The sequence below is a fragment of the Puma concolor genome, chromosome E3 (genome assembly GCF_028749965.1).
Source record: "Puma concolor isolate L17-30 chromosome E3, mPumCon1.1.hap2, whole genome shotgun sequence".
NCBI lineage: Eukaryota > Metazoa > Chordata > Mammalia > Carnivora > Felidae > Puma > Puma concolor.
In genome coordinates this window covers 4800700-4826614 of record NC_141682.1, presented here as the reverse complement: position 1 = coordinate 4826614, position 25915 = coordinate 4800700, and the positions used below count along the sequence as shown (strand labels likewise).

Sequence of the window (25915 nt, the reverse complement as noted above, 5' to 3'; positions counted from 1 at the left end):
TATGAAATAGGCAAAAATCCTAAATAAAATATTAGCAAACAGAATCCTATTTTAAAAGGAAGACACTGGGATCCCCTGGCTAGCTCAGTCAGCCAGGCAGTCTTGATCTCCTGCAACTCTTGATCTCAGGGTTGTGAGCTCGAGCCCCACGTTGGATGCAGAGATTACTTAAAAGTAAAATCTTTAAAAAATAAAATAAAGGTAAGACATTGTATTGAGTTTCTAATGGGATTGCAAGTGTGGTTCAATGTTGGAAAAGTCATTAGTATATAATATTAATGGGACTAAAGGGAAAATTTATGTGACCATTTTAATTAGAAGCAGCAGAGGGCATTTTTGAAAAGTCAACACCCATTCATGATAAAAGTGTTATACAGGGGCACCTGGGTGGCTCAGTCAGTCAAGCGTTGGACTCATGACCTCAGCTCAGGTCTTAATCTCAGGGTCATGAGTTCAAGCCCTACATTGGGCTCCATGCTGGGTGGGAAGCCTAGTTGGAAAAAAAAAGATATATAAAAACAGGAGATAATGAATACTTCCTTAACATAATAAAACTATATATACTTCATCCCAAAGAGAAAATACTAGAATCTTTCTCACTAAGATAGGGCCACTTTGTTTGCTGCTCTTTAATACTGTGTTGGAATTATTCACTGCAATGAAATAAGAAAAAACAAATTAGAACAAAGAAAGAGATAAAACTACAATTTCAGATGGTGTGATCATATTCTCGAATACACAAAAGGCTCAATGGAAAAACACTACGATATAAGGAGATTTTGTAAAAGAAGGCTATAAAACCGGCATGCAAAAATCTGTATAAACAAAAGCTGTTCAAAAGATATCATGGAAGAAAAAAAGGTATTATGGAAGAGATGACCCTATTGGTGACACAAAATAAAACACTTAAGCAAAGTATTAAAAAGTAATGTCTAAAAAATTCACATAAGAAGCTATAACAACACTTTTGAAAGGCAAAGGGGGAACTGCAGCAAATGACAAGTCATGTGACATTCTTGGATAGGGTCATCATGAAGATGTCAGCCCTCCCTAAGTTGATGTATAAATTTAACGAGATCTCAACGGGAAAAAATACTATTAGTTTCCTTCCCCTGGAATTAAAAACAAGTGGATTATAATCTGGAAAAGAAGAAATAAGAACAGCCAGATAATGCTTGAAAGACAGCCAGATTTCAATATATTAGAACACAGATGCAGCCTCTGTCATTAAAAATGAGACACCGGCCTGTTCATGGACAGAAGGGCACAGAAGGAGAAGACAAAATCCAGAATCAGAACTAACTGCAGGGGCGCCTGAGTGGCTCAGTGGGTTGAACATCCAACTCTTGATTTCAGCACAGGTCATGATCTCACAGTTTGGGAGTTTGAGCCCCACATCGGGATCTACGCTGATGGTGCAGAGCCTGCTTGGGATTCTCTCTCCCCCTCTCTCTTTGCCCCCTTCTGCACTCTCTTTCTCAAAGTAAATAAATACACTTTCAAAAAAAATTTTAAAAAGAATCAACTGCAGATGCAAAATAAGTGCATGATAAAGATAGCATTTCCAATCAGTAAGAGGGATAGAGGACTTTTTAATGTGTGATCCTGGGATAGCTGGCTGGCCTAATGGAATTAGATATAATTAGATCCATTCCTCACACCATACAACCAATAGATGTTAAATGAATCAGAGATTTCAATGTAAAATAAAAAAAATGAAACCATGTGAGTATTAGAAGAAAACACAAGGAAGGGCACCTGGGTGGCTCAGTTAGGTGTCTCTTGATCTCAGCTCAGGTCTTGATCTCAGGGTCACAAACGAGTTCAAGCCCCACATTGGGTGCCGTGCTTAAAAGAAAAAAAAAGAAAGAAAAAAGAAAAAGAAGAAAACACGAGGAAATTTCTCTATTACTGGGGATGAAGAAAACTTCCCTATAAATATGACTTAAAATCCAGATACAATAGTGGGAAAGATTAGTAAATTTGACTGAATGAAAATTTAAACAACATTTACAAAGCTTAAAATACCATGACCAGAGTAGAAAGGCAAAGAACTTACTGGGGAAAATACCTGTCATGTAGGTCATAGGCAAAGGGTTACTATGCCTAATACAGAGAGAGATCCTAAAAATTAGAGAAGACAAAAGCCCTACCTAAACATGAACACTAGGCAGGAACAGAGAGCTCACAGGAAAAAAAAAAAAAAAGCAAGTTCTCTAAAACATTAAAAATTGCTCAACCACATTCATTATAAGAGAGATAAGACGAGAGGCCATTTCTCACCTATTAGACTAGAAAAAAACCATGTTTGCTGACACGTTGAAAAAAATATTAATCACCTTTGGAAGATACTAGGAGACCAAGTCATCATTATTTTTATTTATTTTTATTCTTATTTTAGTGCAAGAGAGCACGTGCTAATGAGCAGGAAAAAGGGGCAGAGGGAGAGAGAGACAGAGAGAGAGAGAGAGAGAGAGAGAGAGAGAGAGAAACTCAAGCAGGCTCCGTGCTCAGCACAGAGCCCGACACAGGGCTTGATCCCATGACCCCAGGATCATGACCTGAGCCAAGATCAAGAGACACTCAACCGACTGAGCCACCCAGGTGCCCCTCAAGTCATTATTTTTAAAATGGGTATATATAGGAGCAGACATCTTGTCTTTCCTATATAAATAGTACCTTGGGTAACCCAGTAACTAATAAGGGGTAATCTGTCAATTAAGAATTGATAGAATAATACTATTCGTCATTTTGCAATCCCTAATGATCTTAAACAATGACCGCCAACAACTGCTGACGTTTAAAACAAAAACAAAAACAAAAACGAGAAAGCCAGATATTCTGTTCATTGATATGGTTGTAGGCAACACAGTCAAGGAGCAGTGGTGAAAAAAACAAAACAAAACAAAACAAAACAAAACAAAACAAAACAAAACCCGTCTAAGCCTGTGGATCTCACTGCCCACAGGACAGGAAAAACAAGGAGCAGAAGAAAAATATCCAAGGACACCACAGTGAGACAATCCACAAAATCCAGGCTGTGGGAAATTCTACACTTTCTTTGACACGTTACCTTTTCCACTGCTGTCTTCTCCTTTGACTTGCTGTGATCGTGCTTTTCGTTTCACAGTTGTGCAAACTGAGACTCAGGGAGCTTTATGATGTAGGAGAAATGAAATAATGACTTGGCCCAGCCATACAAGATCAGAAGTGGCAAAGCTACAATTTGACTTGACCACCTTGTTCTAAAATGCATCCCCCCACCCCACACGCATGATTTGTTTCTTGATTTCCCCCCAAACCAGAAGACCCCGAGGCCCCCGAGTGCCTGACAGCTGCCGGTGTTCTACATCACGCCTGCCGTTCACACGTTGGGCAGTCTCCGGTCTCCTCCGCTGCGAGGACAGACCCCTCCAGGGTGCTTTGTCCCCTCGTGGTGACCCTGAGCTTCGCTAACCCCATTTTGCACCTGGGGAAACTGCAGCCCAGAGAATTTAACTAGAGTTCAGTGGATTAGTGACCAGATGGGGGCTGGAGTCCTGCTCCCCCAACTCCTGCTCCAATGCTATGCCCTCCCAATCAACACAGGACAGCAACGCAGAATGACACTCAGAGGTCCTGGGCTGAGAAGGAGGAGGAGGAGACTGGCACGATCATCCTCAGGGGACCACAACCGGGGTGGTCAATGTGCACATGAAACACCAATGCAAACATCAGGCCCTGCCATGTACCCTGTAGCAAATACTAAACTATCTCTACTCCATAGGGGGTAAAAAAATGTTTAGAGACACCCTAGGGCTATTCTCCTGTGGTTCCCCAAGGCTGCCGTCTCCCCTTCCCATCTGAAGTATTGCTTTTATTGAGATAGAATTTACATTTTAGGCGAATGCCCAGAACAGAGGTGTGCCATTTGATGAGTTTTAACAAATACACCCATGTAACTAAAACCCAGTCAGGAGAGACAATTGTCTATCGCCTCAGAAACTTCCCTCATGCCTCCTTTCCCTCACCGCTCATCCTCCATGGTACCCTGGGTCTGGAAGGTTCTGATGCCTTCTGGAGCACTCAAACCTTCTGGGTCTCGCCGCCATCTAGCCATGATCCCAGCAGGCCCCTGTGGAATGGCAGGCACTGACTCGTGCCTTGGAATGAGCCTTCTGAAGACACTTGTAACCATGCCATCCGTGTGTCCGGCTGTCTCCAGGAGACCACCCAGGTCAACCAGCAAGTGGAATTTTTCACTTCCTCCAAAACCTCCCACAAAGCTGATTTTTCCCTTCTCTCTCAGCACCTGAGGCCCCGAGCTTATTTCATCTCGTGGCTAATATTTGTGAGAAAACAAGCCCTGAGAGAGAGGGTGAAGGGGCCTGTAATTCCCTCGGCAGAGGACCCTGCTGCGCATCTGAATCATGTAATCCCATCCCCATGGCAACACAGAATCGCAGAATCACGATCCTTTGGGGCCCAGTGGCAAGAACACCCACTCAGTCCAACCCCTTAGATTAAAACGGAAACACAAACGAAACCAAAAAAAAAAAAAAAAAAGTCATTTACTGTTGAGATAGCCTTCATATCCTCGTACGCATTCTTTGTTTGGATTGTTTTTAATTAAATGTTGATTCAGAGAGGATAAGCCTGTGAGTGTCCATTTGGGCTGCTGATTTGGGGGCTGATTTCAAATCTGAAGCTTTGTCCTCCACTCGGAGGAACAAAGGAGCGTTGTTTGATTGAACGAGGCAGAGCAAGTTGGCGGGAGAGGAATGTAGATAGGCCGATAGCGGAGACCACGGCACTGAGGCAAGACTTCCTCATTCGCTTATCTCTTCCTGTGTCTTCCTTTAGGAAGATGGCATCATCCTTCTGCCCCCGAGGTTGGCATGCAGGGAAATGATCTTCTCTTGTATCAGCTGGAGTTGCACATGGTAATGGGAAAATATTTCTCTGCAGTCAAAACACCTTCAACTCCTGGCCTCCAGGCAGCTCTCCAGGTCGGAAGAGAATTCAATATGAAATGTAAACATGGGATCTGGAGAGGAGTGACACCGGTTCCCGCTGTCTGCTCTAGCTTCTGCATGTATCTGGGCCTCATTCAGCACCAGGCACTTTAGAGGAGGTTGATGTCTTAACGGCCACCCCCACCGCCTCCCCGGAGCACGCTCTCAGCTGACATTTACAGAACAAGCAGCATGGAAGGCTGGCACTCGAAAGATGAATGCATCCTCTCTAAGCAGGCAGGAAGGCGGGTGCCAGGAGGTAGGAACAGTGTTTTATTAGCTGCTGTATCTCCAGTGATGAGACCAATTCCTGGCATATGTTAGGCATTGAGAAAATAAAATGTTTTAATGCTGCAGGAGCCTGGTTGGTTTGCAGTAGGTTTCCAGTCTTCTCACTCCCAAAGAGGTGAGCAAAACCGACAGGGAAAATGAGGGAGGGCGGAGCCTGCCACCTCTCCCCAACCAAGTGCCCACCAACTTCCACATTCACACAAAGGTAGACAGACAAAGGGCCTAAGAACAGATGGACAGAACTCTGATCTCAGTCTGGCATGCGAGGGTCTGGGAAGGTGCCACTCCATCCCAACGACAAGTAAGAAACTCAACAAACTGAAAACAACAACTTGTCTGTCAGAGAGGTGAGGTCATAGGGTAAGGGTCGTAGGGTAAGCCACTGCCCCCTAAACTAGACAGACAGGTGAACAGAGAGAAAGAATCAAGCTCACCACAGCAGAAACCCACAAGCAGGGATGTTGGAATTATCAGACTAGGAATCTAAGAGGACCATGATTCATATGCTAAGGTTGCTTAAAGTTTTTTTTTTTAAATGTTTATTTTTTAGAGAGAGAGACACACAGAGTATGAGCAGGGGAGGGGCAGAGAGAGAGAGAGAGAGAGAGAGAGAGAGAGAGAGAGAGACAGAAACTGAAGCAGGCTCCAGGCTCCGAGCTGCCAGCACAGAGCCAGACATGGAGCTTGAACCCACGAACTGTGAGATCATGACCTGAGCCCAAGTTGGACGCTTAACCGACTGAGCCACCCAGGTGCCCAAGACAAGTTATTATACATCTTATCTCCTACTGTCAAGAAAGAGGCTGGGCATTTGATAGGCCTCTCTAGATTTTGGAGACAACACATATCACACATGAGAATAGAGCTACAATTTTTTAGGTGACTCAGAAGGGTGACATTTTTGAGTGCTTCCTGAGCAAGAGAGAGCTCTGTAGCAGGCCCGGGCTGGGGGCCAAAGGCCAGGCTGCTGGAGTCCTTGCCTATATTACAGGTGCCAGCCGTGGTGCTCCATGTACCCATGGCAGGTGCCGTGATGCTAGAGAGAACCACGGCATGTGTGGGGTCTCTGGCAGGCCCTGACGGAAAAGCCTGATTGATTCCTGAGTTGACCCTATCTTTATGGTCATTCTTCTTGCTGCTTCAAGTTTGCCTCAGACTTCATTATTTAGCTTTTTTTTGTTTCCCCAGAAACGTGTTTAGATCACCGTCTTTATGTCATTGTTTTGTGGTGTTGCGTAAATGTTGACACGAAGTGGCTTTTATCACCATACTGTTCTAAATGTGCTTGACTTCTTTCGTAGTTGCCATCATAATTCTTGAATTTCAGATCCAGAAGTGGGGACTATTTTAACAATGTCGGCCCCAGAAACTTTACTTGACTAACGATGATGACCAAGCAGGTTTGATAGGGTTAGAGCAAGCCTGTCCTGAAGTAGCTATGGGAAAACTTAGATATAGCAAAATGGATCAGACTGTATCGAGTGGCAAGTGAAAGAAAGATCTGGGAACGAGATAAATGGTTGGGAGGTCAGTCATTGCCTTGCAACAGAGACCTAACGCTATACGGGCTAGTAAAAGCTTCACGACTGGTTCTCTGGGGAGTGAGCTCTGGTGCGCAGCGCTGTTGATTCCTATGGGGTAAATGCTCCCCCGTGGCCTATTTCAAGCTACCGGTGCGATGTCACTGAACGCAGAGCCAGGAAGAATTGCACACAACGGGCTCTTCCTGCTCCAACACGCCACTGGCTTGATGGTTCGCTGTGATGTCTATGAGAGCGCAGACCAGATCTCTGCAGCGAGGAAGCAAAGTCAGACGATGCGCAGGCATGAACAGACGTGGACGGCTGGGAAGGCTGGTGTGAGGAGTGTGACAGAGTGGGGACCAAGGACATCTGAGGGCTTGTGGAATGCCCCTGAGCGCCCAGCAGAGTGAGATGCCATGATTTGCAGCGGCTTCCGCCCACACTGTCGGAGGAGTTTCCTCTACAGCCACGGCAGGAGCAGAGGGGTTCCGGGCTCTTTTCAGAGGCCGGATGTGTTCAGTTAGCAGCTGTGCCATCAGGCAGTGCCACCTCATGACTCCAGAGAGCCTCTGAAGTGCTGCGCTCTGGGAGACTGAGTCAGCCCTCCAGGACTGAGGAACAGCTGTGGACTGGAGGCGGGGCGCAGGAGGCGAGGTCGGAGGAGGAAGTTCACAGGGGTGATCAGGACCTATCCCGGCGTGTTAGAAACACAGCCCAAAACAGCAGGAACAGTTTAAGACTCCAGTAGCACAGGAGATTCCAAAATACCTCCTGTCTTGGCCGGGCGGGATGCTGGGTCCAGCCCACGCCGGCTTATAAGCGATGGCTTTTACATTTTTAAGTTTTCCAAGTCAGTCGACATCAAGCTGGTGGCTGAAATCAGTCACGGTGGAAGGATTTACCCATGGCAATCATCAAATGGTGCAAGTCATGGCTTTTTTTTTTTTTTTTTTGAGAGGAGATTGTAAAACGTTTCCCAGAAAACCACTGTGCTTTGATAAAAAGTTGGCCTGGGAAAAGAGGAAGTGTGAACATGCCAGGAAAAGTTCCACAGCTGATCCTCGCTAGAGAAAGCCCCTCCTCTCACGTGCCTATCACAGCCGCGGAGAGCCCGGAACACAGCGAGCATGATCACCAGTGTGACTACCCAAAGTGGGAGCACACGGGCATGCCTGGCACTCACCAGCTCCCGTGATGGAGCAAATCATGCCAAAGGAGGCTAAGAGTAAGCATCCAGGAAGCATTTCAACACAACAGAGAGAACCACCTCTAGGGGAAACTCGAGATCACTGAGAAAAAGGGCTTGAATGAATGAGTGCTCTCGGAACGACTTCCACTTGTGTGACCCAACCCCGGGCATCGTCAGACTTGGCCCATCCCTCCAACGCAAGCCTGCCATGCACAAAATTTAAGAAATCAGCCCTCCGCTACAGCATTGATACTGACCCTGAATCTTCTTGGGTCTGATAGTTTTAACCCTGTAAGTGACACTGGGACTCCAGGTCCCTCCCACCCCCACCAGCCACCACCTTCTCGGTTGATTCCATGAGCAATCTCTGATAACAATCTTCCACTCTGGCCTGGAGGGCGAATACATGTCTCCGTTATCCCTGGGCTGGCATCCCAGCCCAGTCATCATAGCATCCCCAAGACAGACAGGGACAGTGCTATCAACTCGGTCATTCTCCCAGGAATCTTTGCTTCCAGAGTTTAAGCTCCCCATCTTGACGATACTTTTAAAATGACCACTGCACGGTGTCCCTTCTGTGGCATTCTGCTGGTCTCAAGGCCACAGATCCAGAGGGTAGGGTCTACCTGACTCCACCTCTTGGGTGGCGGGGCAAAGTCACACTGCAAATTGCATGGACACATGATTCACTGGGGCTGGGTTGCCAGTGGGGGCGGGGGAGGCGATTACTCGAACAACCTACTATAGTCCTTGGTTTCCATTTCCATAGCTGAGCCCACCACTCTAGGAGAAACTCCCCATTTCCAGTACCCTCGACATGGCCTAGGACCTGGTGTTGTCCCAAACTTCTGCTCAAGCTGAGCGCTGACCCAGAATTGAATGGTGGCTTTTTCCCCAAGTAACAGGGGGGGAAAAATGATTGCAAATAAATTCTTTTTTGCAGTTAAAATTTTACCTTCATAAAATGTGATGCAGGGGCGCCTGGGTGGCTCAGCCAGTTGGACACCTGACTTTTGATTTTGGCTCAGGTCATGATCCCAGGGTTGTGGGATCAAGCCCCACGTTGGGCTCCCTGCTGAGTGTGGAGGCTGCTTAAGATTCTCTCTTACCCTCTGTTTTTAAAATTAAAAAAAAAAAAGTTTAAAAAAATGTGGTGCAGCACAATTTCTCAAATTTACTTGCTTTGTAAGCCCTTTACATAATTTTTTTTTTAATTTTTTTTTTCAACGTTTATTTATTTTTGGGACAGAGAGAGACAGAGCATGAATGGGGGAGGGGCAGAGAGAGAGGGAGACACAGAATCGGAAACAGGCTCCAGGCTCTGAGCCATCAGCCCAGAGCCTGACGCGGGGCTCGAACTCACGGACCGCGAGATCATGACCTGGCTGAAGTCGGACGCTCAACCGACTGCGCCACCCAGGCGCCCCTTAAGCCCTTTACATAAATTTTGAGACCCTAAAGTGTTATCGTGTTTACTGTATTAGGAATTAAAATTGAGAGGTCTTTAAATACTTAATTATAAAGTCATTTAGAAATAATGAACTCATTATAAACTAACAAAAAATAATAATGAACTTATTACGGAGTAACATAAATTTTTATTTCTGTGGAAAATAACTATATTTTCCAAAACAACCCCTCAAAAAAGCATGAGTGGGAAGAATGGCATTGTTTTGCATTTTCTCAAATCTCTTTAAATGTCAGATTTCATAGGAATCAGGTGGATTCTCACTTCTGCTCCCGCATTCAGTCTGTTGCAATATGTTGTTTTAGTTGAAGTGTGTAAAGCAATTGTGGCCTTACACGTATATACTTGATGAAAAGAAGGAGTGTTTTAATAGTCTTTTCAAACAATCATGTATATTCTTCTTTGATATCTTACTAAAACCTGACAAGTGGTAGTTTCTTTTTACTTTTCCTTTGTTTTTTGTTTTTTTTTTTTTTTAAGTAGGCTCCACACCCAGCACAGAGCCCAACATGGGGCTTGATCTCTCAAGATCCTGAGACCAAGAGTCAGACACTGAACCGAAAGAACTGCCCAGGTGCCCCAGCAAGTGGTAGTTTCTTTTTTTTTTTTTTTTAATATTTTTTTAAAAGTTTATTTTATTTATTTACTTTGAGAGAGAAAGAGAGAAAGCAGAGGAGGGGCAGAGAGAGAGGGTGAGAGAGAATCCCAAGCAGGCTCCACACTTAGCACAGAGCCTGGTGCAGCACTCAATCCCACGACCCCCGCGATCACGACCTGAGTTGAAATCAAGAGTCAGCCGCTTAACTGAATGAGCCATCCAGGAGCCCCTCAACCTACATTTTTAAACTCTGTTTCACTAAAATCCTTTGGTCTATCTTGCATTTTATAATTCTTTTAAGTTTATTTATTTACTTTGAGAGAGAGAGAGGGAGGGGCAGAGAGAATCCCAAGCAGGCTCCGTGCGGTTGGCACAGAGCCCCATTCGGCACTTGAACTCACAAACCGTGAGAACATGACATGAGCCAAAACCAAGAGTCATACACTTAACCAGCTGAGCCACCCAGGCGCCCTTGGTCTATCTTGCATTTTATAGTGATCTTTTACACATGCGTGATTTTGTTACATCAGGCTTTGCTCATTCAGAAAATACTCATTCACTGAGTTATGCATCTTTTCCAAATGTTGACACATTTCATAAAGTATAAGATACTTTCATAAATACTTTCATAAAGTATCTGTTAATATCACCACCCATTTCATCAAAAAAAATTTTTAAGTATTGGGAAACTGCCAAGCTCACAGTGGCAGATATAAATGTTCTAAAATTCTAATTTTCTCTTGAAAGCTCCAATTTTATCACTGGCAGTAAACACATGGTTACTTTTTTAAATTTGCTTTCAAGAAAGTGTCTGCCAACTGCCAGAGTCTGAAATATCATACTTTATTGGCCAGTCGTTCTTAAAAGATGGTGTTCCAGGACTGCCTGGGTGACTCAGTCGGTTGAGTGTCTGACTTCAGCTCAGGTCATGACCTCACAGTTCGTGAGTTTGAGCCCTGCATTGGGCTCTCTGCTGTCAGCATGGAACTCGCTTCAGCTCCTCTGTCCCCCTCTCTCTCTGCTCCTCCCCCATGTGTGCTCTCTCTCTCAAAAATAAATAAATATTTACGGGGTACCTGGGTGGCTCAGTCAGTTAAGCGTCCGACTTCAACTTAGGTCACGATCTCGTAGTCCGTGAGTTTGAGACCCACGTAGGGCTCTGGGCTGATGGCTCGGAGCCTGGAGCCTGCTTCCGATTCTGTGTCTCCCTCTCTCGGCCCCTCCTCCGTTCATGCTCTGTCTCTCTCTGTCTCAAAAATAAGTAAATGTTAAAAAAAAATTTTTTAAATAAATAAATATTAAAAAAAAAAAAGATGGTGTTCCATTAAAAAAAAAAAAAGGTAGCCAGTTTAGTTCATGACTCAGCTATTACCCAAAGGCTTTTCCTCAAGACAACCCCTGTTTCGGGCATACTCTCCATTCAGAGTATGAAAAAGACATGTACTCAAGGGTCCAGATCTAATGAAGTCAATACTTTTTTTTAAATGTTTATTTATTTTGGAGAGAGTGCAACCAGGGGAGGGGCAGAGAGAGGGGGACAGAGGATCCAAAGCAGGCTTTGTGCTGAGAGCAGAGAGCCTGATGTGAGGCTTGAACCCACAAGCTACGAGATCATGACCTGAGCTGAAGTCGGATGCTCATCCAACTGAGCCACCAGGTGTCCCAATGAAGTCAATACTTTCACTGCTTCTAATGAAGTACATTCATTTTTTAAAAAATTTTTTAATGTTTTATTTTATTTTTGAGAGAGAGGGAGAGAGAGAGAGAGGGAGAGGGGCAGAGAGAGAGACACAGAAACCGAAGCGGGCTCCGGGCTCCGAGCTGTCAGCACAGAGCCCAACACAGCACTCGAACCCACAAACCATGAGATCATGACCTGAGCCGAAGTCCGGCGCTTGATCGACTGAGCCACCCAGGCGACCCAATAATGAAGTACATTCTTAAGTGAAACTGGATTTTTTTTCTTGCAAGTGCATGTGGGTATAGGTTAGTGCCATTGTCTCGATTAACGTGAAGACACCAACACTTTTACCCATCATTGTTTTGCACATTAGCAAAAATAGAAAATAATGCCTAGTATTTCTATGCAAAAAGTTTTGACTTCAGAGACTCCCTGAAGGCAGTCTCGGGAAGCCGCAGGGCTCTCCAGACCATACTTCGAGAACCACTCTCCAACAATGAAAATGACTCACACCTACATAGGAATGAACCTCCCGGTTGTAATGCTGAGTGAAAGAAGCCAGGCACAAAGAGTATATCCAATATAATTCTGTATACATTTAGGAAATAAAGGGCACAAAAGCCTGGAGAACCCCATCCATGGCCTTAAAAGTCAGGATAATGACTACCCTTAGTCATCTAAGGGAGAGGTGGGCAGTGCCCGAAAGAGAGCAGGAGGGGTTTTCTGGGGTTCTGGTCAAGTTATTTGTCTTGTTTTGGGGGCCAATTATACAAGTGTGTTCACTTCGTGAAAATTCATCAAGCTCATGATACGTGCACCTTCCTACATACCTTCCTACTTGAATTAAGAGGTATTTGTGACATGGTTTCCAGCAGTACTAAGTAAAAAGAAGCCTCCCCTGCTGAAAACCACCACCCCCCACCAACGCCAACAACTCTGAAAGATTTGCCTAAATGAAAACAAAAGTGATAATCATGACAAAATAGTTGCACAATATGTGTTTGCGATGCTATCTCAGCCATCATTCTTTCATTGCGTATGTAGCATTTCCTACATGGCAAACAGGCAGGACAGAAATGCCCTCCAGAGAGGAATGACTGTTTGGGACTGTATCTGGAAATGTTTGCACCATGTTAAGCAGGGACATCTTCTTGAATTAGGGTCAGAAATTTAGCAAGACAAATTCAGGATGTTGGAATACATCAGCTGCTTTGGGGAACCTTCCTAGGAGATCCCTCATGAAAGAGACAAACTGAGGCTCAAAATGACTCCTGTGAAAGCAGAGAAGGCAGTTCTGGTAGAAGAGGCTTCTTGTTAGGGGCCTGCTTTCCCAAAAGGGCCATAGTGCTGAACCAAGGAGAGGAGCAGAGTTGAAAACCCAAAGTACTCCAAGTTCAAGATAAAGAGTATGGACATGGCAAGGCAAAAATGGACCTGGGGGAAGGCTGATGGCCAGGCTCTTCAAAAGCAGCTCCCTTTATGGACCCTGTACCACAGGGGAGTAGCCCACGTGTGGCGAGAGACAATGGAGGTTCATGGGGGCAGGCATCTCAACTCAGGAAGTCCCAGCTGAAAAGCACGGCCTTGACCTCCAGAATGGAAGTTCTTCTGTACCCCATCTGTCAAGTTTCCCAAGTCAGAACATTCATCCCCTCCCTAGTCACATGAAACCCTCAGAGTCTCTCCTAGGAAAGGACCAGTGAGTGACCCCAGGCCCAGGCAGCACTGAGCCTAATTGACTCCCCTGGATTAACATTCTCTTTGGATCTCTCAGCCCAGTAATGACTCAAGATCTTGTGGCTCTGTGATTATTTTAAGAAGTTGTTTTATGCGACATCCACATTGTTTTTGTTGTGTCCAGTGGAAGGCTTGTCTCAATGACTTTGATCTTATTTGAGTGGACACAGCCATCCTCCAAGTGGGTTTTTAAATTTTTATTTTATTTTATTTTTTTTAATTTTTTTTTTTTAATTTTTTTTTTTAACGTTTATTTATTTTTGAGACAGAGAGAGACAGAGCATGAACGGGGGAGGGGCAGAGAGAGAGGGAGACACAGAATCGGAAACAGGCTCCAGGCTCTGAGCCATCAGCCCAGAGCCCGACGCGGGGCTCGAACTCACGGACCGCGAGATCGTGACCTGAGCTGAAGTCGGACGCTTAACCGACTGAGCCACCCAGGCGCCCCTATTTTATTTTTTAATTTAAGTAGGATTCATGCCTGGCATGGAGCCCAACATGGGGCTTAAACTCATGACCTGGAGATCAAGACCTGAGGTGAGATCAGGAGTTAGATGCTTAACCGACTGAGCCACCCAGGCTGCCCTTGTCATTTCTTTCTTTTCTTTTCTTTTCTTTTTTTTTTTTTTTTTAAGTAGGCTCTACATCCAATGTGGGGCTTGAACTCACAACCCTGAGATTAAGAGTTGTGTGCTCTACAGACTGAGCCAGTCAGGCACCCCTAAGTGGTTTTTTTTTTTTTTTTTAAAGGAAGTCTGCAACGCTTCCACTGGCTCCCGAACCTTCCATGGTGCTGTCAGATCCCTCAGCCTGGCGCCCCAAGTCTTCTGGAATTTGGTCCCAGCTTTTCTCTTCCCTTGTCTCCCACCCCCCCGCCCCTCTCCACTCCCTGATTTACTTCGTCAACTCCTAGATCCTCTGCTCACTGTGTTCTTGCTCACCATCAGGACTTTGCTCCCGAGCACCCTTCACATTCTTTCACCCTCTCCTCCCCTCCTCCAGCCCAAACTCTTCACCCAATAAATGGCTGCTCATCCTTCCAGAATCCGCCTCACCCTCCGTTGATGGACCCTCCCTCTTTAGTCTCCACCCCCCCCAGGAATGAATGATCACCCCCTTCACTCTGTCTCTGCAGTTCCATATTGATGCATTTTTTTTTTTTTTTAGTACGTGCATTACAATCTTTATTAACAAAGCTTCTTCCTTTTTCCCGTGTGAGTATTTCTCATCATTTCTTTACTTGATTATTACGGCTAGTTGCCCATATTGGTGTGCTGGGGCTACCATAACAAGTACCACAGACTGGGCAGCTTAGACAACAGAAATGTATTTTCTCACAGTTCTGGAAGTTGGGAAGTCCAAGATCAAGGTGTTGGCAGATTTGGTTTCTTCGAGGCCTCTGTCCCTGGCACAAGATGGCCACCTTCTCTCTGAGTCTTCACTTGGTCTTCTCTGTGTGTTTGTCTATGTCCTCGTCTCTTCAGTCATATTGGATTATGACCCACCCTAATGACCTCTTTTTAATGTAATTACCTTTTTAAAGACCCTGTCTCCAGATACAGTCACTGTCTGAGGTACTAGCGATTAGGACATCAACACATGAATATTTGGGGGACACAGCTCAGCCCATAACATCACCCTCCTAAGAATCTGACACTAAGCTTATTACTAGAGATGACATACAGTGTTACCTTCGGAAGTCTAATTTAGAACATCTGTCACCTATATTAAATTCAAGCCAGGGCATGAAGGAAATCACTTTCAGCACCTCTTGGGTACCTCGCTGGCTCTCAAGGTGAATAAGGTGATTGTTATTCAGAGTTTCTCACAGGCAGGTAGAGCACTGGGGACCACAGGTGTACAACTGTTCTCTAGAAAAGGCAGTTTGGTGTCTTGGTGGGCAAGCCCCTGACATGGGCATTTTCCTGTCAAGGTACTTCTTGCCAGCAAGAAGGCTTTTGTCCTTCAAGGTTCTGTACCCACTTCATCTTCTCCGTACCAATGGCCAATGCACAGTAAAATTCCCAGGATCATTGTTGGGATGCCAACCTCTACGGCCTTTAATGAGATGGTCCCTCCATCTGGTGGTATGTGTAAATATCGCTTCTTTGGTTCTCAATCCTTCTTTCCCCCTGGTCTGGAGTCCCACGAGAGTCATGAATTTGGATTTCTAATGGGTGGTCTGTGATGGCTGGATCTCAGGACAATACCGAGGCTCACATCCCTTGGTGATGTTGGCTAATTCAGGGGGTTTGAGTGTGCCCTGGCATTCTTCCAAGGTGGTGACTGAAAGATAGCTGGCGTCATCTGCCCCAGAGGGGCAGACCAGACCTCCCATACCAGGGTCACTTTGATGGATCTGGGGATACACTCTGCAGCTTTTTTGCTTTTTAGAGCTCAACCAGCAAGTCCTGATCAGACCTTACTCAGGCATCTCTTTGAGACTTTGAGTGGCTTACAGCTTCTCTATTGATGATGTTTTTAGCAAATTTATTCAACATGTATTTATTGAGTTGCTTCTATGTGCTAGCCACTATGCACTAGAGGAAGAGTAGTGAGCAGAGAAGAAAGAAAGAAAGAAAGAAAGAAAGAAAGAAAGAAAGAAAGAAAGAAAGAAAGAAAATACCAGTCCTCATAGTGTACCACAATGAAGGAGACAGCATTCCTCCAATAATAACTAATCACTAATTCAAACATAATTAAAAATTGTAAATAGACTATAAAGGACTATTTCAAAAGGGACGCTGATCTACCCCCAAATTGTCTGAGAAGGTTTCTGTGAGAAAAACAGCATTTGAACCGATGACTGAATGATGAATAGGCTAAGTGTAGGCACTCAACACACATTTTAGAGTCTGATTCTTCCCTCAGAAGCTTCCTTTAAAACATGGATGTGAAAAGAGATAGACAAAGGAGAAGAGAAAGCAATGGGGCATGGGGTGGGGTTTGCAATAGAAAGAATCTGGAAATTGGTAAACTGCCTGGGTTTCACATCAGAATTGGAAATTAACAGTCCGTGTGACCTCAGGCAAGTCACAGGCCCTCTGCTTTCCAGCTATTTATAATACTTTGAGATTAGACTGGCTCAAGATTTTCCAAGGCAGACACACATACCACTGTTGCTGGGCAAAATCATTTTAATTGATACGTGTTTTCACATTAATAGTTTTTTGTTGGGTTTTTTTTTTTCAGTTTATTTACCTACTTTGAGCAGGGAGGACAGGCAGAGAGAGAAGGAGAGAGAAAGTATCCCAAGTAGGCTCTGTGCTGACAGTGCGGAGCCTGATGCAGGGCTCAACAGTGAGATCATGACCTGAGCCGGAATCAAGAGCTGGACGTTTAACCGACTGAGCCACCCAAGGCACCCCAACAGTTATTTATTTTAATATGAATACAAGCAATATAAACACAATATAAAATCCATGATTTCAAAAACATTATTGCTCAGGAGAAGGACAAAATGGTGCTAAGACTTCCACTCCCTAAGTTGGTGAGTCATCTGCTCACAGCAAGCAACTGGAAAACTGGGCATATCATGAAACAGCGGTTTTCAGACATTGGCGGCATGCAGCCCAGGACTGGGTGCCCAAGAGTAAGATAACAAATGAGCTGAGTGAGCCTAACACCACCCCAGCTTATGCCTGGAAGCAATTTCCGGATCAGAGAGGAGCGAGGAAGGGGAATCTCATCAGAACCCCGGAGCCTTATCAAGCGGAAGAGATAGAGATCAGAACTCAGAGACTCAGGCAGCTAGAAATCGGAAGGCATAATGTTGGGAAGGGCAGGGTTGTGGAGTTCATATTATACGTGGAATTAAAACCACAAAAGATGAAGGCAGAGATGGAAGTATATTCTTGTAAGTGACTCAGATTAAACATAAAGTGGAATAACATTATTTAAAGATGGGTTGTGATAAGATCAGCATGCATGTTACAAACCTTCGTGAAATCATTAAAATAGTAATACGAGGAAGTATAGCTAATAAGCCAATAGTAGAGAGAAAAACAGAAATCTCAAAATTACTCAGTGAAATCCAAAAGAAGACAGGAAAAAAAAAAATAGGAGGGTCAAATAGAAAACAAATACAAGATAATCTACATAGATTTAGACCCAATCACATCAAGAATTATATTTAATTAAAATACTCTGGGGGCGCCTGGGTGGCGCAGTCGGTTAAGCGTCCGACTTCAGCCAGGTCACGATCTCGCGGTCCGTGAGTTCGAGCCCCGCGTCGGGCTCTGGGCTGATGGCTCAGAGCCTGGAGCCTGTTTCCGATTCTGTGTCTCCCTCTCTCTCTGCCCCTCCCCCGTTCATGCTGTGTCTCTCTCTGTCCCAAAAATAAATAAACATTGAAAAAAAAATTTAAAAAAAATACTCTGAACACTTTAATTGACAGAGATTGTGAGATTGGCTAAAAATGCAAGACTCAACTCTATGTTGTCAACAAACCTACAGTCACAGCTGGAGGGTTCAAGACTTGACTCTCACTAATTACAAGAACAAGGGGATGGAAAATCAGGAAGGATGTAGCTTTTAACATTGACCTAGTTGACATGTACAGAACACGCCACTGAGGAGGGGCAGAATAGACATTCTTTCCAAATGTATATGGAAAATTCGCCAGAAACTCCCCGGCCCTGTAACGAGTCTCAATGAATTTTTTAAAGTGGGACAGCTTACACGGTATGTTTTCTAGCCATAAAGAAATTAAATTAGAAACCAGAGAAATATCTTTAAAACTCCCCCAACTAAAAGATAAAAAAAAAAATTAAGTTTAATTATTTATTTTGAAAGAGAGAGAGTGGGGAAGGGGCAGAGAGAGAGGGAGAGAATCTCAAACAGGCTCAGCACTGTCGGCGCAGAGCCCAATATAGGGCTCAAACTCACAAACCGAGAGATCACGCCCTGAGCCAAAGTCAGACGTTTAACCGACTGAGCCTCCCAGGCACCCCTAAACACAATTCTAAATAACCCATGGGTCAACAAAGAAATCACAAGGGAAATAAGAAAATGTTTAAATTGAATGGAAATTTTAAAAATATATGTATCAGAACTGGGGCACCAGACTGACTTAGTTGGTTGAGTGTCCAACTCTTAAGTTCAGGTCATGGTCTCATGGTTCATGGGTTCGAGCCCCACATCGGGCTCCATGCTGATGGTGCAGAGCCTGCCTAGGATTCTTTCTCTCCCCCTCTCTGCCCTTCCCCTGCACTCTCTCTCTCAAAAATACATAAACTTTTTAAAAAATTTAAAAAATATATATCAAAACTAAAATTTGCCCTTCAGAACACACTTTTTAAAAATTTTTTTTAAATATTTATTTTTGAGAGAGGGAGACAGAAACAGAGCATGAACAGGGGGAGGGCACAGAGAGAGGGAGACACAGAATCTGAAGCAGGCTCCAGGCTCTGATCTGTCAGCACAGAGCCTGATGTGGGGCTCGAACTCACGAACCGTGAAACCATGACCTGAGCTGAAGCTTAACCGACTGAACCACCCAGGTGCCCCCAGAAGACACTCTTAAGAAAATGCAAAGGCAGTCCCACCCCACTCCTGCCAGCCTCTCTTCCTGCTACCCTCTAGGCTCCGTGGAGAATCCTGTCACACTCTGCAGCTACAGAGGTCCCCGGGAGCCTGTGCAAGAAAGTCAAGCTGAGCAATAACTCGCAGAACTGGGGAATGCAGAGAGCAACTAGGGTCACCTATCGGGCTCAACGCCTCAGCAGGAACAAGGGAAGTCAGGTCATGTGGACCAGAGGTGGCATTTGTGGTTTTGTAATTTGGCTACCAGGAGCTTTCCTTTTTTCATCTGGATGCCTGAAGAATTGTTTCTTTTCCTATATATTTTTTTTTCTCAAAGTTTTGCCTTTCTTGCTTAGGCCCTTTTTCCATCTGTGGTTGATTTGTGTGTGTGTGTGAGGGAGGGATCTATTTTCTCTGTTTTTTTCCATACGGATAATCAGTTGTCTCAAGAATCTACATATTTTAAAGAATTAATTTTATTTTTAAATGTTTATTTATTTATTTTGAGACTGTGTGTGTGTGTGTGTGTGTGTGTGTGTGTGCGCGCGCGCGCGTGCACGCGCACCCATGGGGGCGGTTACGGAGAGATGGAGGGAGAGAGAATCCCAAGCAGTTTCCATGCCATCAGCACAGAGCCGGACACAGGGCTCAAACTCATGAACCATGAGATATGACCTGAGTTGAAACCAAGAGTCGGACGCTTAACCAACTGAGCCTGAGCCACCCGCGTGCACCAAAATCATATATTGGTGAGGGCATCCTTTTTCTCCCTGTGATACCAGCTGTCATATGTCAGGTTTCCACGTGTGTGTGGATTTGTTTCTGGGCTCTCTGATCTATCCCACTGGTCTATTCCTCTATTATTGCCACACTGTCTTACTTACTATGTGTTTATAAAATGTCTTAAGATCCAGTGGAGTAAGTCCTCTTACCTTATTCTTCATCAGAAGTATCTTGACTGGGTTTTGTTTTGTTTTTTTTCTTCGCTCTGCATTATTGTATAAATTTTGTAATTCGTTTAACAAATGCCTCCAAAATTTAGTTTGGGATTACATCATATCTAAAGGTCAATTTGGGGGAAAATTATCTTTAGACTACTGGGTAATCCTTTTCTTGAACATGGTACATTCCATTTATTTTACCATTAATGTTTCTTATAAATACTGTTTATCAGATTTTTTGGTGCTTGCTTTATGATCTAGTACATAATCATTTTCATAAATACATATCTGAAGGTAACATGTATTCCCCTGATGCGTGTAATATTCTATATATGTTCATTAGATCAAACTTGTTAATTATGTTGTCAAAATATAAAGAAAACGAAAAGGCAAGAGAGTGAAAGAAAATATACACACTACTTAGGGACTCATATCCAAAATATAAAAAGAACTCTTACAACTCAATTATAAGAAGACAAACAACTCAATTTAAATCATGGGCCGAGGGGCACCTCAGTCACTAGAGCATGTGACTCTTGATCTCAGGGTTGTGGGTCCAAGACCCATGTTAGGTACAGAGATTACTTTTAAAAATCTTTAAAAGAATTTTTTGTAGTGTTTATTTATTTTTTTGAGACAGGGAGAGAGACAGATTATGAGGGGGGATGGGGCGGAGAGAGAGAAAGAGAGAGGGAAACACAGAATCTGAAGCAGGCTCAGACTCTGAGCTGTCAGCACAGGGCCTGACACGGGGCTGGAACCCATGGGCTGCGAGATCATGACCTGAGCTGAAGTCAGCCGCTTAACTAAGCCACCCAGGCACCCCCAAAAATAAAATCTTTGAAAAAAAAATAATGGGCCAATACAAACAAACAAGAAACCCAAAACTTCACAAAAGAAGATGTAAAAAGGCACAAGCAAAGATGCACAACACAATTAGCCATCAGGGAAATGCATATTAAATCCACACCAATACAACACTATACCTCCATTACAATGGCTGGAATTAAAGACTGTGAGTGACCATGAGGGACACCCGGAACTCTCATTCCTTGCCAGGGGACAAGTCAAATGGTACAACCACTTTGGAAAACAGTTTGCCACTTAATACATGACTCAGCAATTCCACACCCAGAAAATGAGAACAGATATCCACCCCCAAACATGTACATTAATGTTCCTAGCAGCTTTATTCAAAATAGCCCCAAACTGGACACAACTCAATGCCCACCATCTGGTGAGTAAAGGAACCAACTGTGCTATAGCTGTGTCATGGAATTCTACTCAGCAGCAAAAGGAATAAACCATTGGCACACGCAAAGTGGAGAACCCCAAAAACATATGCTGACCTAGCCTTGTACAATGAAAACTACAAAACATTGCTGAAAGAAGATGTAACCAAATGAAAACACCTCCCATGTCCATGGGTTAGAAGTATTAATATTGTGAAGATGTCAATATCACCCAAAGAAACTTACAGATTCAGGGCAATCTCTATCAAAATCCCAGTGACACTTTTTTTAATAGAAACAGAAAAACCCATCCTAAAATTCATATGGAATCTCAAGGGACCCTAAATAGCCAAAGCAGTCTTGAGAAAGGAAAACAAAGCTGGAGGAGTCACACTTCCCGATTTCAAAACTCACTCCAAAGCTACAGTACTCAAAACAGTGTGGTCCTGGCATAAAGAAAAAAAAAATAAAGAATTACAGAATTCTATATTAAAAAAAGTGATATAAAAATGGATCAACCTAAAAGGAAAATCTAAAACTATAAAATTAGGGCCATCTGGCTGGCTCAGTTGGTAGAGCATCTGACTCTTAATCACAAGGTCATGATTTCAAGCCCCGCGTTGGGTGTGGAGCCTACTTAAAAATAAATAAATAAATAAATAAATTAATTAATTAAAAAAATAAGCAAAAGCTTCATGACATTGGATCTGGCAATTATAGATTGCCAAATCTTGAGATCTCTTGGCCGTGACACAAAAGGTATAGGTGTCTATTTAAAAACAGACCAACAGGACTTCGTGAATATTTAAAAATTTTGTGCATCAAAGACAATATCAACAAGGTGAAAAAAGGCAACCCACATGGGGCACCTGGGTGGCTCAGTCGGATGAGTGTCCGACTTCACCTCAGGTCATGAGCTCACAGCTTGTGAGTTCAAGCTGTGCTTACAGCTCAGAGCCTGGAGCCTGCTTCTGATTCTGTGTCTCCCTCTCTCTCTGCCCCTAACCCACTTGCATTCTGTCTCTGTGTCTCTCAAAAATAAATAAACATTAAAAAAAATTTTTTAAAAAGGCAACCCACAGAATGGGGGAATAGATTTGGGAATCATGTATCTGATAAAGGATCAATATTCACAATATACAGACAGCTTCTGAAACTCAACAGCAATGAAACAAATCCACATAAAAATGGCCAAAATATTGAATAGACATTTCTCCAAACAAAATATACAACTGTGAATAAGCACGTGAAAAAATGCTAAAGATCATTAATCATCAGGGAAATGTAAATCAGGACTATAATATTACTTCATACTCATTAGGATAGCTATTTTCAAAAAACAGAAAATAGTAAAGATCGGTAAAGATGTGGAGAAATTGGAACCATCGTACACAGTCGGTGGAAATGTCAAATAGTGGATAACAATATGATGTTTACCGGAAAATTAAAAATAGAATTACCAGGGGTGCCTGGGTAGCTCAGTCGGTTGAGTGTCCGGCTCCTGATTTCAGCTTGGGTCGTGATCCCGGGATTGTCAGATCGAACCCTGTGTCAGGCTCCATGCTGGATATGCAGCCTGCTTGGGATTCTCTCTCTCTCCCTCTGCCCTTCTCCCCCATTTGTGCTCTTTCTCTCTCTCTTAAAAAAAAAAAAAAATTAAAAAAAACAGAATTACCCTATGAGCCAGTGATTCCACTCTGGATATATATCCAGAAGAATTTAAAGAGATCGCTGTATACTCATGTCCATAGCAGCATTATTCACAAGGGTTAAAAATGAAAGCAACCCAAATGTCCATTGACAGATGAATGGATAAGCAAAATGTGGTAAGGCACACAATGGAATATTACTCAGCCTTAAAAAGGAAGGAAATTCTGACACATGCTACAACATGGATGAACCTCGAGAATGTTCCGCTGAGTGACATAAAACCAGCCACAGACAAATCCTGTATGATTCCACTTACACGTAGTACTTAGAGCACTGATAATCATAGGGACAGAAAGTAGAAAGGTGGTTGTCAGGGGCTGGGGGGGGAGCGGGGAATGGGGAGCTATTGTCCCATGGGTATAGAATTTCAGTTTTGCAAAATGAAAACAGTTATGGAGATGGATGGTGATGATGTTTGCACAACATCCATTATGAATACATTTGATACAACTGAGGCATACACTTAAAGATGGTTAAGATTTGAGATTTTGTTGTGTGCATTTTACCACAATAAAAACTGAGAGAATAAACATATGTTGAGCAGAAGAAACCAGACACAAGAGTGCATGCTTTATGATCTCCTTTATCTGAAACTACAGAAAAAGCAATTCTAATCTAAAGTGACAGAAAGCAGATAAGTGGTTGCCTAGCATCCAGGGCTGGAGGTAGCGGATCAACCACTACAGGTTGAGGAAGGAGCACCAGAAAATATTTGGGGGTGATGGGAATGATCTCTAACTTGATTGCAGCGGAGGTTATATGCGTGGGCGCATGAATCTGTCAAAACTCAGAAATGTACACTTACAGTGCGCGCGTTGTATTGCATATAAATCATTCTGCAATAACACTGATTAAAAAAAAAAAAGCAATGCGCTAGAATAGCAGGAAATTACTGCTTCTGAAAGCAGATCGAGTTCAGGAATAATTTCCTCCATGGCCAGACTAGCACGGCTTCATCGAGATAAAACTGATGGCAATACTCACAGCTCTTGGGAGTGAGGATGATATACAGAGTGTGGAAATGGCAGTCCTCTACGATTATAAATGATTTTACAGGTGGCAGGCACATTAAACTAATTGTAACCAGAAAATGAAATACAGGAAGCAGTGCTGCAATGACTCACAGAGGTGTATGAATTATACCCCAGCTTTCTGGAAGGCTCAGAGTGTTCTTATGATGCACACCTTCCGCCATAACTGCACAGAAGTATAGCCAATACACATGGGACGAGTTTCCATAGATGGGAAAACTCTTCCTAGGAAAGTAGCAAAGCATCGCTCTGGGCAATAGTTTTGTCTGCAGGCAGATCTCTTCTGCCCTTTCTGATTTGAGGTGCTGGTTAACGTTAAAAGCAAAAAAAGAAAAAAAAAGTGACTCCTCTTATTGACATAGAACATTTTTCCTTATAATAAAAATATGGAGCAAAAATCCCTTAATACTTCTGACTGCTCACAAACTATTCCATCCTTCTCTTTTTTTTAATTAAATTAAAATTTATTTTATTTTATTTTTGTAAGTACTACCCAACGTGGGGCTCGAACTCACAACCCCAAGATCAAGAGTCACATGCTGTACCAACTGAGCCATGCAGGCCCCCCTCATTTCTTTTTTTTAGTTTTATTTTAATTCCAATTAGTTAACATACGGTGTTATGTATCAGGTTGCCATCCTTCTCTTAAGGAAGCTTACTTTCAGTTCTATTAATCTATCCTTGATTTTCATTTTTACTTGTATTTTATTGGTTGGTTTATTAGTTTATTGGTTGGCTGGTTTATTGGCTGGTTTCCTCTAATTATAACTTTTTAAGAAGTCAGTAACAGGGGTGCCTGGGTGGCTCAGTAGGTTGAGGGTCTGACTTTGGCTCAGATCATGATCTCCCGTTTCGAGCCCCACGTCAGGCTCTGTGCCGACAGCTCGGAGCCTGGAGCCTACTTTGGATTCTGTGCCTCCTCCCCTGCTCACGCTCTGTCTCTCTCTCTCTCTCCTCCAAAAATAAATAAACATTAAATAAAAAACTTTAAAAAAAAAGAAAAAAAAAGAAGTCAGTAACATTGTTTTATTTCCTGGAACCTATTTTTATGGTCACTTTCTGCTTTATGGAGAGTGAGACTTGTTTTCTATTTATAGAGGGAAATGAGTTTTCCCTTTTAAAATAAATATATTTTGGGGCACCCGAGTGTCTCGGTTGGTTGAGCATCTGACTTTGGCTCAGGTCATGTCTCACAGTTTGTGGGTTTGAGCCATGCATCAGGCTCTGTGCTGACAGCCCGGAGCCTGCTTCGGATTCTGTGTCTCCCTCTCTGTCTGCCCCTCCCCCATCCACACTGTGTGTGTGTGTGTGTGTGTGTGTGTGTGTGTGCGCGCGCGCGCTGCTCAAAAATAAACAAACATAGGGGCGCCTGCGTGGCGCAGTCGGTTAAGCGTCCGACTTCAGCCAGGTCACGATCTCGCGGTCCGTGAGTTCGAGCCCCGCGTCGGGCTCTGGGCTGATGGCTCAGAGCCTGGAGCCTGTTTCCGATTCTGTGTCTCCCTCTCTCTCTGCCCCTCGCCCGTTCATGCTCTGTCTCTCTCTGTCCCAAAAATAAATAAACGTTGAAAAAAAAATAAACAAACATAAAAAAATTAAAAAAATATATTTTGACGAAAAATGAATCCGTCTAAAGAACAAAATATTACTTATAGGCAATAGGTCACTTAGGCAAAAATTGTGATATTCCCATACTGCTCAAAAGTCTGAGGTTTGTTAAAGGCTGTTCCCTTTCCTGCTCTGCTGTTTTGTGGTTCAGTGACAGGGCAGGTGTGGGCTCCTCTGTGACATCTTGAGAAGATGGAGCAGGACCAGCAAATCAAAAACAACAATGACGATTAACTGAATCTTCAAAGCACGTGCCGTGAAACCATACCACCCTCTTTCCTGGGCAACTATCTGCTGGGCTGCTGGTCAGTCCTCCTCATTCATTGAAGATTTTAGGAACTGTCTTATTCCACGCCCCACCTCTGTTTCTGACATCTTTCTTGACGATTTAA

At 43.6% G+C, this 25915-nt stretch overlaps 1 protein-coding gene across 3 annotated transcripts in view; it reads right to left on the bottom strand.

Moving 5' to 3' along the window:
• LOC112859967 (zinc finger protein 169-like) overlaps positions 1-25915 on the bottom strand; it is a 67744-nt gene that overhangs the window by 39624 nt on the left and 2205 nt on the right. For 2 of the 3 annotated variants that reach the window (XM_086692261.1, XM_086692262.1), the window contains one exon: positions 22638-22815. The exons of the other annotated variant lie outside the window; for it this stretch is intronic. The gene's annotated coding sequence lies outside the window, so the exon portion shown is untranslated. The remainder of the gene's footprint in view (positions 1-22637; positions 22816-25915) is intronic. 3 annotated transcript variants of the gene reach the window in all.